At 36.0% G+C, this 20,614-nt stretch overlaps 1 pseudogene; it reads right to left on the bottom strand.

Annotated features, from left to right (window-relative positions):
* Nucleotides 1-1,849: 1,849 nt before the first annotated feature.
* LOC135767518 (5S ribosomal RNA) lies at nt 1,850-1,966 on the bottom strand (annotated as a pseudogene).
* Between the last annotated feature and the right edge of the window lie 18,648 nt (nt 1,967-20,614).

Genomic DNA, 20,614 nt, shown 5'->3' with positions numbered 1-20,614 from the left:
TGTTTGTGTGAACACTATTTACTGCTCCCTGCCTTGGGTCCCCCTTCCAGATCTCACTTAATGTGACAGAAAAAAGTATAACCTGGACTGGAAGAGGTGTCTCTCATTGGCGAGCTAACTAGTGAACACCAGGATTACAGCTCCATACTATATCTTCAAAAAGGAATCAATTGATGCAAATATAAGAACATCTCGACTATAAACAGGGGCAGATTTACCCATTAGGCAAAGGTCGGCAACTGCCTTGGGACCCCAGCTACTAAGGGTCCCCAAAACACAGGGGTGTTTGCCCCTGATAATAATCAAGATTCCCTGAAGTATCTACAATTTCGTTTAATTAGATATTCTATTTAATCATCTTTGTGTTTTTTAGTTTATTCCTATAAAAAGTTTAACGTTATCATTACATCTGCATAAATCCAGTATGTATAATATCAGAGTGTAATCTCAGGTACCGCTTTAGTCCGCTGAATTTTCTGCCCAGCCCCACTAAAGATTGTAATTTATTCCCCAATCTGTACACGAATTTGTGATCGTTTTAGTCTCATTTAAATCTCATATGAAAACGGTGGCATGCTTCGGCTCTGTGCTGAATTTTACCATATTATTAAGCTCATTAAATGTATAAACATTCCGCATCCACTAGACAGAGCAGAGCGAACGTCAAAGCACAAGATGTGTACATTAACTGACAGATGACATCTGTGTAGTTCATTAATTAAAAAACAGTTTACATCGTGTAATGCAGAGGTAATAGACCTTTTGCGAGTAGACGTCACAGTTACATCACTGCAAGCTGACATTTTTACCATATCATTTTTAAAATAAGATATATATATTTCTAGACTATGAAAATAGAGCTGCAATACTTGTGCAATACTTTGAAATTACTCAACCAAAAAGTCTTACCTACTTTTAAAAGGGTATATGCTTAAATGCTCATTATATCTAAAAATACGCTGTATAATAATAATAATAGTATACACCTCCTATTAGAAATCGTCTTGATGCTGTATAATACTATTTCATTATTAAGTATAATTATTATCTTTTTCTCTTCACCAGAGAAATTGAATTAATAATAATCATCATTACAACTAATGTAATTATGGATTTAACTAATCTCTGTACAAGTATTATATGTATCATTATTTTCTTATTTTTCTCTTTCTTTTTTTCTTTCTTATCATGTTATGTTGTATTTGTGTATATGTGTATGTTTCTGAGATTGTAAAAGAAAAAAAGAAAAGTGGAACTACTCACGGTGGGCCGTAACGCTCTCCGTGTCATCGCTGGGTCCTGTCAGGTGGCGAGGAGTCCCACTGGAGTTTTTCGGATCCTCCGCCGCTTCACGTCTCAGCCACGTAACTCGTCTTCCTGTGAAAGAAACGAGGCCTGCGTCATAATAATTAATTAATAATTAGTTACATTTATATAGCGCTTTTCCAGTGCTCAAAGCGCTTTACATATGAATGGGGGAATCTCCTCAACCACCACCAATGTGCAGCATCCACCTGGATGATGCGACGGCAGCCATATTGCGCCAGAACGCCCATCACACACCAGCTTATTAGTGGAGAGGAGACCGAGTGATATAGCCAATTAGTATGAGGGATGATTAGTAGGCCAATGGGCAAGTTTGGCCAGGATGCCGGGGCACACCCCTACTCTTTTTCGAAGGACATCCTGGGATTTTTAATGACCACAGAGAGTCAGGACCTCGGTTTAACATCTCATCCGAAGGACGGTGCTTTTTTTTGACAGTATAGTGTCCCCGTCACTATACTGGGGCATTAGGACCCACACAGACCACAGGGTGAGCACCCCCTGCTGGTCTCACTAACACCTCTACCAGCAGCAACCTGGTTTTCCCAAGTGGTCTCCCATCCAAGTACTAACCAGGCTCAGCCCTGCTTAGCTTCAGTGGGCAAGCTGTCTTGGGCTACAGGGTGATATGGCTGCTGGATATGGTGTCATGGTGTTGATTTATCATAACCAACTTATCATCCAACGTATCAGCATTTCATTTCTAAAAGCGTGAGGCCTTCAGGTTATATTTCCGGGTGCCTCTTGGACAGAGTATAATGATCTTTAACTACATGCTAAAGTTTGCAGACAAACTTTATGCTGACTTGGCAAATCCTGGCCTGAACGTTGAAAAAGATTTTGGTCTTTAAAATTTCTTGTTGATCCTTTTAAACAAAGTATAATAATCTCTAAATATAGAGATTATAAAACTCCTGATAGTGCAGGCCCTTCTAACTCTTAAATGAGAGCTTGTTTCAGAGAGGAAGTGCTTTACAGAGAATCAACTACACATTCACTATAATAAACCATGGTTAATTTTCAAGTATATGTGTGATTTAAACACAATCAGCCAGCAATGCAATTATTCACATTTCCCCTAAAATAACTGTTTCACTGACAAATACTTTAATAATAAATAAACTTAACTCTCTATGCATTTATTACACATGTCCTTACGTACTGTACAATTGATCAAACTTCAGAATAGGATGTTGTGAACCAAAGAATCATACAACTCCCTTGACTAATTCTAGCCCTAAGATACCCCAAAAGACTCAATTTACAACAAAAAGTAGCCTTCAACATATCAGTAAACTATACATGTCTTTTAAATTAGCCATAGAGATTCCCTGCTGATCTTAGGTCAGCAGCAACAGTTGTTATACAATCACTATAGTTTATAGGTTGTAATTGATTTGTTGCAGGTAACATGCATGATTTTATTAAACTATACACAAAATTATACATATTTAAAATTAAAAATAAATACATCATAAATAACTTTGTACAGCCAATTATTTTCATAATTATTTACAGACGGGCTTAAATGGTACAGTGCCACAAAACATAATTTGTTCTCAACTTAATAATGACAAGCAGGAAAAAAACTACAGCACCTGACCAAGAATCATAGAGGCATGTCACCGTGAAGGCACAGTAAAAAATATCTATGCTGGAAATCTTCTCAGTAACAAAACAGAGATTTTTGCAAAGGGTTGCATTCTTTGTTCATGAAGTGAAAAGTTTTGAATACTGCATGTTATTCATGTTGAATGTTATTTAGTTAGGCTGTGTGATTAAATGGTATCAGTGTGACATTTGACTTCAAATATATTAATTTTATATTCTAATATGTAAATCAACTAATTAATACATTTTAACTCATATGAGAAATGAATCTTCACTGCAAAAAATGACTTTCTTACTCATTATTTTTGTGTTGTTTTCAGGAAAAATATCAAAAAATTCTTAAATTAAGATGTATTGTCTTGAGGAGCAAATTGACTTAGGAAAATAAGTATAGATATAAGTAATAAATATAAACTTTAAGTAAACTAGTGCTTAAAACAAGCAAAAAAATTGCCAATAGAATAAGAAAAATTTTCTTGAAATAAGTTTACTTTTTTCATAAACAATTTATAAATACTAAGTAAAAAAGTCCTTTTTTGCAGTGTTGGTATGTAGATACACATGAAGTATAGTACAGTACAACCCCAATACACTTTTTACGTAGCTTATCACTATATGATATTCTGTAATGCCGATGTAATTAGGAAGTCACTACATGCATTTAAGCTATGTACAGGTGAGTTTATATAAACTAAGGTACAGATAGATAAGGTTAGTAGATACAAAGTAAGAACACTCAAGCACAATACCTGATAATGCAGATCTTGACGGGTGATTGATCTGTTTATGTTTTCCCTTGCAGGCAGCTTTTCCTGAACAGGTATAGCATATCTTGACAGAGAGACAAAATATGAAACACACAAAATTATAAAAAGTGCTTTTAACCAACTACAATATAAAAGGGCAATATGTAACCATGCTGTTTTAGATTTTTAAGACAAGATTTGGTTCTTCTGATGTAGCAGCGTTTAAAGAAAATAAATAATAAAAATCTGAATTTCCCTGTTACTCTTAACAGCATGTAATAGTAGTTACAACAGTAGGCTACTGAATGTATACATTTGTTTGTCATGTGTTAGCTAGGGCTGCTTCATACCTTAGTAACATATATTATGTAGCACTAAGTACTTTCTTATATTGGTACATTGTGTCAAGTCTGTAACACATATGTAACAGGTTCTTTTGGTTACATCAATTCAGTAGCTGTGTAACCAACTTAGCATCTTACATATGTACATGTACAAAATATCCAAATACAATAATACTGTCTATATATGACTGTAAATCAATATTAGAGTGCCACCTTCAGGCTGAATTACACAAGGACACCAAACCTCTGCCGACTGTTCTGTACAGTATGTGTTTAATTTATCTGAATGTAAAACTTAGACTTTGTTGTGCCAAGTTTGTGTTGTAATGCTTGGTAAGGTTTCCTTTCCTACCTCCCTTGCAGTGTCTTCCCGAATGTTGTCAACCTTTACTGTTCTGAGCCTCAACATAGAATGACCAAACACACTGCAAACAGCGCTTTATGAGAGCAGCGTTCTCTATGACATCACCAATTATAAATGTGATGTCATCTGGTTCATGGCGAGAGAGAGAAAAAAATAGAAAACAATCTGGTTTAAAGCGGCTCAGCGTAGTTCACAATGAATCATATAGCATGCAGTATTATTTCTTGTAAAATAATTACATGGTATTTATTTGTCTAGGAGAAAACTATGTCACCGATTATATTATTTGTTCTTTATTATTATTATTATTATTATTATTATTGCATGATGCTGCAGTACAAGTAAACCCCGGGTAAACTGACTCCTGGGTTATCTGTTTCACGTTTCACAATGCATATATGTTTACATTACTAAACCCTGGGTTAACTTGGGCTTTTTTTAGAAGAGAGGCCTTAAAGCATACTTCCCTTGCGAAAATAAACCATGTTTTTTGTGGTAAAAGTGTGGTAGTCATAATTTTTACTAAAGGAACCAAAATTCATCAACAACTATTTCTTCAGTTCGGTTACACACTATGCGGTTTCTGTAAAGGTTACTATAACGTATCTACATTTTGCAAGAGTTTATAAGTAAGGAGAATTCGGTTGTCACTCCAGTAAATTACCGAAGTGTGTGTAACGTTCACAGCTTGAACATTTGGGGGGACCGAAACATTTCGCGCTATATATCAAAACAGCAAAATGTATACGTCCATCTGTAGCATATAAAGTGTAAATTGCTTACCAAAGGCGGCGGATCTCTAAGTAAAAAGAGCTTCATCTCCCCACTCATCACTATAAACTGATGATTACAAACCGCCAAAAATTGTTTTTACGACTGCATGAATGAATATACCTACTATACTGTATGCTTACTGTAACCATTTTATATAATTTATATCTACCATATATCATATTCTACCCGTTCTCACCAAGATGCGTACAAATGACACGCAGTGTGATTGTCGTGCAATAGATACGCCAAATTCCGATTTTGCGTGCATATGATACGCCAGTCCTTCCCATTCACTTATATGGCGAATCGTTTCGTGACGTTTTATTTATTGTTTTCTCATTTGTTTTCTGTTTTTTAAACCATTTTCGCTTGGGTTTAGGGTTAGATTTCACATTTGTTTAAGCAGGTTATTTAATATACAGGTTTCTCTAAGTTTTTGTCTATATTTAAGCCATGGTCGCTTGGAGTTGGGGTTAGAGTTGGGGTTTGGGTTAGGATGTCATTTTTATATAACAAAAAGTTGTTCTAACCCTAAACCCAAGCGAAAATGGTAAAAAAAAAAAAAACAGAAAACAAATGAGAAAACAATAAATAAAACGTCACGAAACGATTCGCCATATAAGTGAATGGGAAGGACTGGCGTATCATATGCACGCAAAATCGGAATTTGGCGTATCTATTGCACGATAATCACACTGCGTGTCATCTGGATTTTCAGATTTTAATAAACAGAGCAGCTACTAAAAACAAAATAAAAAATATTGAAGGGTGCTGCACTTGGAGACTTGCTATTGGCTGTGGTATTTGCATAAATAATGAGTTGATTCTTAGTAAGGACTAGGTGGTATTTGGGGGATCGTTTTTACTATAAATATAATTGTTTAACATTATTATGTTATATTATTACGTTTAATGTAATAATGCGCTGAATTTTACTGATTTATAATCTGAATATGTATTTTTATGTTACCGTTTTAGAGATTGGTAGTAGGTTTCTGATGAGTTAAGTACTGCTGAAGAGATTAACTCTGTATGTACACAAATGGAGATGCTTTTATATTTGCAGATCACGTCTCATCACTGGTGCTTCACTAAAACGACTGTTTGATTAATGTTTTTTGTCAATATTTTGGCACTCAGCCCTGAACGAAGAACGAACACTTCTATCAGGGAACGTTATGCCGAGCCTTTGACTATGTGAAACGTGCTGCGTCTCATTTTATTACGCTAACGCAAGAAATGATGAAAGACTTCTGCTGCGCGCACATTAAAGCATACAAACAAAATCATAACGTGTAAATTGACCTTGACAAAAACAGCACTCCCAAAGGGGCCATGAATTTGTCGATTTTGTTGTTTTATACTGTTGTCTGAGGTCTACTTATGATGTTCGCGTGGTTTTTACATTCAAAAACATCAAAAGCAATAATTAACGTTATTTTTTACATGGATAAGTGGCTCTCTGGAGAAATGGTTCGTTTAAAGGGGCTGGCCGCATTAAAGACCTGGACGTAAACGCCCACTGATAGCTTCATTCCCCGTCGTTACATGTGGTGGGTAAATGTTTTAAAAACATTAATGTGTAAAAATAGCAGCCAAACACATATATGTTTGAGGCATAAAAGATTCTGGGTGCTAATACACATAAATGACAATAACGTTACGTATAGTAAAGTAAACAAAACTCGACGTGACTAAATTACCGTATGCAACACAGTAAGCGCGGACAGGACATCTCTTACAAAGCAATAGTGAAACGCAGTAACATTATCTTTAATAAAGTAAAATGTTTTACTTACTGTGTATACTGCTGTTTCATTTAGTCAGATCCAATATTAGTGATGCTTTTAATCACAGTCTCTCTGCAAATCCAGCATCGACTTTTGGCTTCTTTACAAATTAATCCGCGGTACACAAAGTAAACAAACACTCCCCACGCGAGCTGGAACTTTATCAAAAACAAATTTTAACCAATTCCTAATATTATGTTCCGAGCCTCCGAGTTAAGGTATACAGCGTCTGTGTTGTTCCCATGTTCTTCGAAGACTCCGTTTCCATGGTTACTCATAACAAATCACTGCGTCAAAATAAAAGTCTCTGAGGAAAAATGTATAAAAGTCATTTTCGTTACATTTGGCAATCTTTAAAGGGATGTTTACTGATTGTTGAGACACTGCATGGTTTCTTTGCCCCTGGCCCACACGTGTGTCAGGCAAAGCTGTGGGCGGGGCTACAAAAGTGGTCGTTGTATTTTATTTTATTTTATTTTTTATTTATTTTTCATTTTATTTTTTATTTTTATAAGTGTATTTCTTTTACTTTAAATGTTACTTGTAATCCTTTATGCTTACAATGTTGCTACATGATGCTTTGATTGTACAATTTTTATGAAACAAAATAAAGCTGAATCATTACAAAAAAGTGGTCGTTGTATTTGGGTTTGGGGAGGTGTTTCAATTCTACTCTGGCATCATATTTCATATTTTTGAAACTTGGAGAATGTTCATTTAAGTATGATGACCTCTTATGTAACAAATTATCAAGTTAAAATTGATTGTTTGATTCACTGCTCTAATTTGGTCGCTTATGCTAGCATTTTAGGCGCAGTCTGGAGCCACGTCAAATATTGGGGGAGGGGGTGGGACATGTGGTGTTTTTTGATTATTTGGGGGGCATGTTCTAGTTCTTTTATTTATGAAGCAGATTTAAAAGTTTTCACCAGACTGACCAAAGTGCTATACAGAATAAACATTTTAAAGAGTTAAATCAAGTCCAAAGAAACACATTAACACACAAAATACTAATCAGGAAGATAGAAAAACAAATTTAAGCAAGACACATAATAAAATAAATAGTAAGAAACACAGAGAGAACATGCAAACTCTACACAGAAAGACTTCCTGGCCCAGCTAGAGCTCAAACCGAGGACCTTGTTGCTGTGAGTCAACACTGCTACCCACTGAGTAACTGTGCCACCCAAAACATCTTTGATTGACGGGGGTGTCCCACTACATTTGTCTATAAAGTGTACCAGTATTTGAAGTATACCCCATAATGCAACAATGCACTTTCAATAAACTTATACTACTGTATAGGTACACGGTTCTAGGCCTACTTGTCAAATGTAGTATGTTATCTAGAAATACTACAAATTGATTATTATCAATTATAAATATCTGGATCAAAAGAAATGATTGGACAGTAGTATAAAGTAGGAGGATATAACTCTTTTGGCCAAATTATTAATATCCTAAAATTTAAGGGCAGTATCTTTTTAGAGACTTCAGATATGAGCATGAACAACAAACAACATCCCATGTGATATGAACCAGACTTTATTGACTAGACTAAACACATATCTAACATACACACACAAACATGCAGTTCAGCATTGGAACAAAGTAAAAGTTTAAATAGAGAAAATAATAAAACACAAAGTTATGGCACTCTTTGTACTACAGCAGAAATACAGCCTGAAACAAACCATTGGTTACCTAACATCGGTTAATAAGACCAAGTATGATATTTGCATGTCTGGCCCATTACAAGAAAGTGTCCTGATGATGTATGGCTGTGAGGCTCCTTCAGGGGTAGGCAATGTCGGTCCTGGAGTGCCGATGTCCTGCAAAGTTTAGCTCCAGCTCTAATCGAGCACACCTGAACAACTTATCAAGGTCTAAAGCAGGGGTCTCCAACCTTTTTGTGAGCAAGGGCTATATATTCGCATAATGATAATGATAAACAATTTGGTAGTCTACTCAAAACTTTTCTGTTTTAATTGTTGATTTTATTTTATTTTACTTGCTAATATGTTTTATCATTGTTTAAATATTAACATACATAAAAGAAGCCAAGCTAATATAAAATGTAATATATAGTCACCCAAAAACCAGAGGTAGGCAAGGTTTTCTCAGGGTTGGAGCTAAAATCTGCAGGACATCAGCACTCCAGGACCGACGTTGCCTATCCCTAGTTAATCTTGGCAGGAAGCTGTATTGATGAGAGAGATAAGCAGATTGTTGCAAATGATCTTTGGTAAATGAAAAGACAAGGCTGCAGCCTGGCACAAGCTTAGAGGTCTGATGAAAGCTATGGGCAAAATTTACAAAATTATCAGAAAATAATGAGCAATGATCAGAACTTTAAACACATTTGAAATTATACTGCGAACATGAATGCAAAGTTCTCCAAATCACATACAAGGTCATGTTTTCTTTGTTTAAATTATTCATTTTTTTCTTTATGATATTTTCTACTCATATTTTTTGAATGCTTTTGCTGTTTTTCCACATTCTGCACTTGCCTTTCCCAATAATTGCTAGTCTTGCATAGCCCAGTCTTAGCTTCAGATGTCATGCATATGGCACTTTCTGATAACACTTCAGCAGATTTCAAAGTCGTCCTCTGATTGGTTGAATTATACAGGATTTCCAGGAGATGTGTGTGTGTCGTGATCTTTAACGGTACGCCTGGATGTCATCCCTGCGGCACTTTATAGTTGCAGTAAGAGTTTCATGTAAATCAGGGGCGTGCTTTAGTGTCACCATTGGTCCACTAGTTCTAGATTGACAGCTCCCCCTCTTCTAGCCAATCAGTCGAAGGAGAGTTGACGTCACTCCAGTTCAACTCATAGCTGCTGTGCTGATGAGGCTCCCAAAGAAAGAAGGTATACAAGAAGTGAAACTTAATAGAACGTTCCATTGCAACACAACTGAAATCCAAACTGAATGTTGACATTGACAACACAGAATAACTTACAATCATCAAATCATTTTAACGGTTTATTTAAAAAACTTTGTGTCTTCCTCTTCCATACTGAATTAAAACCATACAGTATATGCAAACATATGAAATTTAATTAAGGAAATGCATCAGAAAAATTGGGAATGTTGGACAATAAATATATAACATGAATATAATAGCTTGACAGTAAACTGTTTTGGCAGTATTATTTTTTTATTAATGTTTTGTTAATGTTTATTAAATAATTGATTGTCTAGTAATGTCTGCTAAAGCAAAACTGTAATCAAAAACTTAAAAACAGCTACTGTCTCCAAAATTATTTAATTATTTAATTATGATAGACAAAGGAATGCATCATATAATAGTAATAGTGTTGCAAAAAATGAAAAACTCAAAGTAAGCCAAAAATAACCTCAAATGTGTACTAACAGTGCCGGTCCTAGATGCTGGGGGGCCCTAAGCAAAACTGTAACTGTAACATACATTTAGAATTTGGTGCCTATTTGACAGAGAAAATGGGTGTTTGTAGTCTCACTCCCTCAACAAAGACATTGCACTTCCTTTTTTCAATGATGCAAAATAATGATTTTTACATCATTGAAAGAAGGAAGTGCAACACTGAAATCTGTATTTCTCCTGTCTCAGCGGCAACTGAGGAAATGATGCATGACCATTCAAAAACATGACTGGGGTTCTAACTATACAAAGCCTAATGCAAATGGGTGAAGTGTCCCTTTAAAGCTGTCCCAGAGGTTGACCCCAAATAATTTAGAAAGAGTGTCTGATTTTAAATATTGCAAATCTATGAGTTTGACACCCTATATCCATTTGTTGCACATGTCATTATGCACAATTGATCAAACTTTAAGGAAGTTACTAAGCTGAATTCCACCACTGAAAACATAAGACAAAAAACATCAGACAATACAGCATTTACTGTAGGGGTCATAAAATTTACTGATGACTTCATTTGAGAAATTTCCTATTACTATTTTCTATTCTGATTTGGCTGTGAGATTCATTAATGTTAGATGTCTCTCTGAATTAAGTATGACAGATAAGAATAAAGTCATAAGAGTTCATCTAATGTTATAATAACATTAGACCGTTTCCCAGAAGGTTCATACATTCAAATACAGTACATACAATAAATAAATTAATTTAGCAAATTAATTTATGGTTTATATGGCTAGCAATTTCAAAAGGAATCAAGTTTATTTGCACTAAAAAAATTCAATGACTTTAAATTATGCTGTCATTTGACAAATTTTGTAAGACTTTGTATTTTTTGTATCTTTATTATTATATTTGACATTTTATGTTCACTGTTCACAATATATAATATAAAAAAAGAATAATAAAAAACCTAATATACATTTTTTTCCCTTACCGGAAATCACGTGACCCTTTCTAAAGCTCTCACACCGAATATTGAACCAACTCAATACACTTTATGAAATTCGACAGAACTTTTACAAAAACAAAAGTTTGTTTTAGTTTTAATATAAGCGCACATTGCTAGACAGGAAAGGACCACCATCTACTTACTATTTAAATGTAATATTCCTCAATGTATGCACGGAATTGACAAGCGGAAGACGTCAAAGTACCGCGAGAACGAGTCAAAATTAGACTTCTCCATAAGGTTAATGATTCGGACACCACCTGAATACAATTTTCAGAGCAAACTAAATCTGGATACCACAAACTGATCAAGAGATCAAGACAATTGCTTGGAGTGTACTGAGTAATGGCAGGAACAGAACACGGGGCCACACAACGACGAGGGTAGGAGAACAAAAACTTTTTGGCGGTGCATAAACTGATCTGTGACTGGACTAGGATGTCAGGGAGTAGTGATGGAGATGGTGAGGGTGGATGTGAGGGTATGGATGTAAATGAGTGGACGGAAGTAAGGAGGAATAAATGAATTAGAAATAATAGTAGTATAGGAGGTAGTAGTTCCGATGAAGGGAAAAAAGGTAGGGTAGTGCGGAGGAGAGAAGTTGAAGAAGAGGGGTTCAAAGTTATTGTGAGGTTCAAAGAAGGACATGAAATAAGGAAAGTTAGTCCGGTGGCACTGACTCGTGATTTGAAGGAAAAAATTGGTGAGATTTTGATGGCGAAAGTGTTGGGAGATGGTGGATTGTTAATCAAATGTAAGGATGAAAAGCAGAGGGAAAAGGTAATGAAGATGACTAAAATATGTGGTAGAACGGTAGAGAAGGCCAAGAAGACAGGTGATGGTCCAATTAAGAAAGGAGTTATATATGGTATCCCAGTGGAGGTAAAGTTGGAGGATTTAAAGTCAAACATAAGAGGGGGGAAAGTTATTGACATTAAACGTTTGCAAGCAAGGAAAGGCGGAGAAAGGATTGATAGTTTGTCAGTGTTACTGGTTTTCCAAGAGAGGGAATTGCCAAATAAAGAGAAAGTGGGATATATAAGTTACAATGTAAGAGTGTATGTTCCACCTCCTTTGAGATGTTTTAAATGCCAAAGGTATGGACATATTGCAGCTGGGTGTAAAGGAAAACAAAAGTGTGGAAGATGTGGAGGGGAGCATGAGTATGGGAAGTGTGAAGAAGGGGCAGTGATTAAATGTGCTAATTGTGGAGGTGCACATACTGTGGCATATGGTGGATGTGAAGTAAGAAAGAAGGCGGTGGAAGTACAGCAGATAAGAACTAACAAGGACATATCATATGCAGAAGCAGTAAAATTGGTTCAGATGGAAAGTAGAGAGGAGAAGAAGGGGAAAGAAATAGAAGAGAATCATACAACTGAACACCGTGTGTCAAAGAGGCAGATTGAAGATGGAGAAATGTTACTTGTTAAAAAAGAGGATTTTGTGTATTTCATGGCTGAAGTAATTAACTGCACCTTCCAAGCTAAAGGGAGATCTGAAAAGATTGAAATAATAGTAAAGAGTGCAGCAAGATATTTAAATATTCATGGACTATCTGGCAGGGGGGTACAAGAGGAACTTAAGAAACAGGAACAAGTTAGTAGGGAGTCATGGTCACAGGATTAATATTTCTTATGATAATTCTTCAGTGGAATGCAAGGAGTCTACTGTCGAATGGCCAAGAGTTTAAAGGATTTCTTGAGGGATTGGAATGTAAGCCTGATATAATATGTGTAGAAGAAACATGCCTTAAACCTAATTTAGATTTTGTGATTCAAGGATATGTGTGCATAAGAAGGGATAGAGAAGGGGGTAATGTGGGAGGTTGTGCTACTTTTGTTAAACAAGGTATTTCATATAGAGAAATAGATAAAGGGAAAGATCTGGAATTTGTAGTAGTTGAAGTTTGGTTAGAGGATGGTAGGATGGTCATTGTTAACTTCTATAATCCATGTAAGAGGTTAGAATTAGAAACATTGGAGGCAATAAAGGGACTAGATAGTAGACAGATTATTTGGTGTGGTGATTTTAATGCACACACTACTCTTTGGGGAGGGGAAAAGACGGATAGGAATGGTATGATAGTGGAGGATTTAATGGAATCTGTGGGACTTGTATGTTTAAATGATGGGAGTTTTACGAGAATTAATTGTAGTACAGGCACTGAGTCAAGCTTAGACCTGACGTTAGTGTCACAGTCATTGGCAGGTATTTGTTTGTGGGAAGTTATGAATCAGTCAACTATTGGAAGTGATCATTACCCTATTGTGTGTAAAGTAGGTGGTGGAAGAAGTGTAATATTAGAGGATCTATCAGAAAGATGGATATTTGGAAAGGCACAGTGGGATAAATTCAGAGAGATAAATGAATCTAATTTAAAAAATATAAATCGAGAACAGGATGTAGAATTACTTTATGGAAATGAGAGGCAATAATTGGGTCTGCTAGACAGACTATTGTAAGGAAAGAGGGTATGAAGAGGAGGAAGTTAGTTCCGTGGTGGAATGATGAGTGTAGGGATGTAATAAGAAAACGCAATAAAGCTTTTAAGGTGTTAAAAAACACTCACAATTTTCAGGATTTCATAGAGTATAAAAGAATGCAAGCAGTGGTTCGAAAGACTATCAAAGAATCTAAAAGGAATTATTGGAAAACATTTTGTGACTCAATAGGGAGAAGCACAACAATTGATGAAGTATGGGGAATGATAAAGAAAATGAGTGGAATAAGACGTGAGTGTATTGAGTTCCAGTATTGGAAAAAGGGGGTGTGGTGGCTAGTAAAGATGTAGAGAAAGCAGACATGTTAGCTAAAGTGTTGGTTGAAGTTCATAGTTCTAGAAATATGTTAGAAGAGGGGAAAAGGGGAAGACAAAAAACAAGTGAAGAAAATAAAGAACTGCTGGAAAGACAGGAAGAAAAGGATGATACTATTAACTCTCCATTCACATTAGAGGAAATGAAAAGGTCCATATGTAAATCAGGACTAACTGCTCCAGGAAAAGATCAGATCTGCTATACCATGCTGAACCATATGTCGGATGTAGCATTAGAGGTTATTTTACATTTATATAACAAGGTTTGGCAGGAAGGTAAATTACCAGGAAGTTGGAAGCAAGCCATTATAATACCCATCAGGAAACCAGGAAAGGATCCCACCAACCCATCAAATTATAGACCAATAGCATTAACATCTCACATGTGTAAAATAATGGAACGTATGATTACAGAAAGATTGACATATTATTTGGAAATAAGGAATCTTAGGTCAAAATATCAAAGTGGATTCAGAAAAGGTAGGGGAACAATGGATCCAATAATATGTTTAGAATCAGAGGTAAGGAAAGCACAAGTGAATAAAGAGGTAGTGGTAGCAGTATTTTTTGATGTGGAAAAAGCTTATGATTTATTATGGAAAGAGGGATTATTAATTAAAATGAAAAGATTAGGAATAACAGGGAATATGTTTAGATGGGTAAAGGATTTTTTGTATGGACGCTCTATAGAGGTGAGAGTGGGAAAGACCTTTTCAGAAACCTTTTTGGTAGATAATGGAACACCACAGGGAAGTGTTATTAGTCCTTTGCTGTTTTCAATAATGATTGATGATGTGTATAATAGTATTGGGCAGGGTATAGGGAGATCTCTGTTCGCAGATGATGGGGCACTGTGGAAAAGAGGTAGAAATGTAGAATATGTGTTGAAACAGCTGCAGGAAACAATGGAAATAGTAGAAAAGTGGTCCTTACAATGGGGGTTTAAATTTTCGGTGGAAAAAACAAAAACACTTTTCTTTACAAGGAAAAAATAGGAGCAGAGTGTCGACTGTATTTATATGGAAAGGAGCTTGAAAGAGTTGAAACATTCAATTTTTTTAGGAATGTGGTTTGATGTGAGGCTCATATGGAATGTTCATATTGACAATATTGTAAATAAATGTAAAAAGGTTTTAAATGTTATGAGATGTTTAGTGGGAACTGAGTGGGGAGCAGATAGGTCAGCTCTGAAAACAATATATATAGGTTTAATAAGATCAGTTATGGATTATGGGTGTATAGTGTATGGGACAGCTTCTAAAACATTGTTAACAAAATTGGATGTAATTCAAGCACAAGCATTGAGGATATGCAGTGGGGCTTTTAAAACAACATCTGTGCCAGCGTTGCAGGTAGAAATGGGAGAAATGCCATTGGAGTTAAGGAGACAGCAAATTATGATGACATATTGGGTGGGTGAATTTACAAGGACATCATAATCATCCTGCAATAGATGCTATTGAGCCATGCTGGGAACATGGGAAAAGGAAAACAAAGAGTTTTGGTTGGGTTGTTAGGAAAAAGGCAAGTGAAATCAATATACTGGATAGGACTTATTCTCCAACGGTAGTACTACCAACTATACCACCTTGGTTAGTGCCACAACCAGAGATAGATCTTAGCCTCCTTGAAGTGACAAGAGATGATCATGAGGGAAATAAAACAATATTTAAATCATATATAAGGGAGAAATACAGTGGTTATTTACAAATGTATTCTAAAGACCATATGACAGGGAGAACAGCAGCAGCAGTAGTAATACCTGAGTTTAGCATTGAATATGGAAAGAGACTTACTGATGATATATCAGTCTTTGCATGTGAGATGATGGCCATGGTTGTTGCATTGCAATGGGTAGAGGAAGTAAGGCCAGAGAAAGTGGTAATTGCATCAGATTCATGTGCAGCATTAATGAGTTTAAAATTTTGCAATTCTAAGAATAGAGAAGATTTACTATATGAAATACTACAATCATTATTCAGATGTCATAAAATGGAGGTGTCTGTTACATTTTGTGGGTTCCGGCACATGTAGGTGTTGATGGAAATGAAAGGGCAGATAAAATGGCAAAAGAGGCTGTGAAATGTGAGAATAAACACATACATGTAAATATTAGTAAGTGTGAATCTAAAGTGGTGATTAAGGGACAAATCAAAAAGATGTGGCAGAATCAATGGGACAAAGAAAGTAAAGGAAGATATCTTTATAAAAACAACCCATTAGTTGGGAGTTCAAGATTTGGAGTACGAAATAAAAAAGAGGATAAGGTTATTACAAGATTAAGGAATGGTCATACTGGTCTAAACAGTTCTCTATATGTTATTGGAAAGCATATAAACGGAAGGTGTGAATATTGTGGAGAAAAAGAAACAGTGGATCATGTTCATCTATTGCAAGAAGTATGATTTAGAGAGAGAAGAGTTAAAAAATGCTGTAAGGCAAAATGGAGAACAAGACATTAGTAATATTTTGGTAAAGTCTCCTGGGGACAAGAGTTGGGATCTCCTATTAAAATATTTAGGAAAAACAAGATTAATTAATAGAGTCTGAGGAATTAAAAAGAATGATGTGTAATTATAGTATATATATTATTATTATTGTTTTTTTTTTTTGTTTTTTTTTGGTTTTTCTCTAAAACAGTTAAAGGAATAGTCTACTCATTTTCAATATTAAAATATGTTATTACCTTAACTAAGAACTGTTGAATCATCCCTCTGTCATCTGTGTGTGTGCATGTAAGCGCTGGAGCGCGCTGCGACGCTACGATAGCATTTAGCTTAGCCCCATTCATTCAATGGTACCATTTAGAGATAAAGTTAGAAGTGACCAAACACATCAACGTTTTTCCTATTTAAGACGAGTAGTTATACGAGCAAGTTTGGTGGTACAAAATAAAACATAGCGCTTTTCTAAGCAGATTTAAAAGAGGAACTATATTGTATGGCGTAATAGCACTTTTGGGAGTACTTCGACTCGCCTGAAAAGTCCGCTCACCTTCTCACTCTCATAATGGAAGAGGGAGGGTGTTACTGCGCCGAGTCGAAGTACTCCCAAAAGTGCTATTACGCCATACAATATAGTTCCTCTTTTAAATCTGCTTAGAAAAGCGCTATGTTTTATTTTGTACCACCAAACTTGCTCGTATAACTACTCGTCTTAAATAGGAAAAACGTTGATGTGTTTGGTCACTTCTAACTTTATCTCTAAATGGTACCATTGAATGAATGGGGCTAAGCTAAATGCTATCGTAGCGTCGCAGCGCGCTCCAGCGCTTACGTGCACACACACAGATGACAGAGGGATGATTCAACAGTTCTTAGTTAAGGTAATAACATATTTTAATATTGAAAATGAGTAGACTATTCCTTTAATGTTAGTATAGATCTTTAGTCCACACTCCAGATCAGTGGGTGGCGGTAAATGCACCCGAAAGTTGTTTGCCAACCGCCAATAAAATCAAGAGAAGAAGAAGAAGAAGGTTAATGATTCGCTCTCGTGGTACTTTGACGTCATCCACTTGCCTCCTCTGCTTGTACCACGTGACCTCTGCAACTTTTTTTTTTTTACCTCTGCAACCTCACGCGCAAAAACTTCCAGAATGTTATTATTGAATTGACGCACTTTCTGTGTTCCATAATATTTAGCAGAAGCATTAAAATGTAACTTCACGTTGTAAGTATGTTTTTAAAGCTGCCAAAAAGTGGGATTAATTTATTAATGTTCTTAATAAGCCAGTTTGAGGACGTTGACAGCTTCGAGTTGATAGAAATATTTTAAACGCACCCCGACATCACACGTTGTTATAGTAACGATTTCACGAGTATAGACGCGTTGCGGCCTGTTTGCAGCCCATGGACCGGTGAGTTATAACAGCTTATTTCTGTACAAAAAGATAGCATGAATTTAGTTTGTTATTGTCTAAACGTATTGATATGTTCACTTCTGTTACTTAGTATAATGTTGTGCAATGATTTGATGAGAAACTTCATGTTCCTCAGTGGTCCCCAAAAGAGTAAAATGTCAGGACATTCATTTTCATTATACACCTTTACACCTTATACTCGTTCGTGTCCTTTTAATTTGTGTGATTTTAATCTACAATTTCCTACTAGGCTATGTCTATTTCGATTTAACAGTAGGCTAGCTAGGCTACATAAATGGTTATTATAAAATATAGCAGTAATGCTTAATTATTTTAGCATGGCTCCGCCCTCCTACGTGTTTCCGCTTAATTTTCATTTCGAGTCTGGTTGGACCAGGCTATAATTATTTTACACATGATCATAAAATGCTAATCCATACACCCAAAAATCCTGGATGGGTAAAATACTGACAAACCCATTCGTTGGGATAAAATTAACATCAAATTTAAAATACTTTATTTGACATCCATGGGTTTTTGAAATAACCCAACATTAGTTAAATACATCATCTGGGTTTGTCAAAATTTTTCAATATTATTTAGTAGTCATTATTATAAAAATCATCAGCCAAAGCAATTCAATTGAGTTTACACTGCTATCCACATTCACACTTAGGACTGTTCTTTGGTTTTTTTTATTACTTAGCCTACGCTCCATGCTCCAAGCTAGTCTTGTGAAAATACGGGCCTGCTGCACACGCGTCTAAAGGGTTTATGATAAAAGTTCACGTTAACAAAATACTCGCAAGACAATAACTTAACACTAAACTCATTATTACACATGAGACCCTTTAAAGCGTCTGCAGCAGGCTTGTATTTTGACATCACGTGTGATGCACAGAGGTTCACATGATGTGCCAAATTTGAAATGATGAGCCACACACATGAGGGGCTACATACATTTTGTGACGAGCTACGCATCGCGCACCCTCACCGGCCATCACTGCTGTACTGTAAACCTACCATTTGCCTTCAAAATTACCTATGGCCTCCATTTAAACATTGTTTTGTGGATTTTCAGCCTAAGGTTTAACTTTGTAACTGCATTTACAGTTACATTTATGCATTTGGCAGATTCATTTATCCAATGCAACTCACAGTGCATACATTTGCAAACGTTTATTTCATTAGTATGTGGATGCCCAGAGGATTAAATCTGTGACCTTTGCACTGCTAATGCAATGCTCTACTAATTTAGCTATTTACTGTAACAAAGGTGTCAGATAGCAGACAGAAAACACACATGCAGAGGTAAATTTACACAAAACCTAAGTCTTAAATTTGCATAGTTTATGCTTATATTGTTTACCTATTTTAGGAAATGCAAATGTAGTTTAGCATGGCTTATCAAAAATTCAGGAGACTCAGGAGTACGTTCTTGTGTTGTGCACCTTGAGTAGTTTTTATTTTGACAGAAGTGTAGTCAAGCTAAAAAGATTAAGGAGCAGATTTAAAAACGGTAAAAATAAATGACAAAAATATGAAATATTAAAGTCATTGTCAAAAATGTAGCATGCAAGAGTATATAGACAGCTAACAACTATGTTAAGATATAAGTATGTATGTTTCTCTACACCTCCCTTAGATGTTTTTGCAGATAATGTAGGATATCATATGATCAGATCTCCTAAGAGCTCAAGAGCATTTAGATTTACTTGTTAAATAATAAAACCTGTAGCACAAGATCATGTGTTGAATGCACTGTGGATACACTTCGGAAAAAAGTCTCTGAGTAAGAATGCATAAATGTAAACATTTCTCAGTTAGAACTGGATTCATTGCACAGTTAGAATTGCAATTAATTCTCTCTCCCTCTTTCTTCTTATTTTCCACCTGTAGCCCCTAAACAGGTCCATCCACAGCACTTTCTCGCCTGGCCGGTGAACAGACTGCACGACCTGGCTCGGTCAAAGACTGCCCCTGCTGCTCGGGTGGCCACTGCCTCTCCAAGATTACTGAAAATGTCATTACCCTTACCACAAAAATGTAAAGGTTAATAAACGTTTATTTCTTTATATGTAGTGTCAAAACATTCTCATGTCCAACTACTCACATATTGGTTCATACGTTTGGCCAGCGCCCCATCGGCATCACTTTTCAACCCCTCTGGCATCAGGGTACTTCATTTCTTTCAACAAGAAACCTGTAAATTGCAAATACTTGACAATACAGACAATGGTGGTGTTCCGCCTACATGAACACACAAAAACACATGAACCCGCGCTGTCAAAAGCATGCCACACTAGCAGGTGGTGACCCTAATCTTTAAGCCAATCGGCCATTCAGAAGTCTTAATCAAAAGCAAAAACCCCGGTTGTACTGTCTACATGACAACACTTTAACCAGCGTTTCTGAATAACCTCACCCTGGCAGGAGTTTTTGAAAATGTTCAGTTTCAGTGACATGATACTGGGCTTCCGTGGGCCGAACCACGTAAAAAAGTCAGAACAGAAGTCACCATATTGGAGGCACTCCGCATCACAACAGAGTACAGGCACTGAAGTATATCCAGAACGTCGTCAAGGCAAATGGTTAATTATTGCCGTGTTTGAGGTTGTACC

This window comes from Paramisgurnus dabryanus, chromosome 6 (genome assembly GCF_030506205.2).
Source record: "Paramisgurnus dabryanus chromosome 6, PD_genome_1.1, whole genome shotgun sequence".
NCBI classification, from domain to species: domain Eukaryota; kingdom Metazoa; phylum Chordata; class Actinopteri; order Cypriniformes; family Cobitidae; genus Paramisgurnus; species Paramisgurnus dabryanus.
Note: the sequence above shows the minus strand (reverse complement) of the source record. Positions and strands in the feature narration are given on the sequence as shown.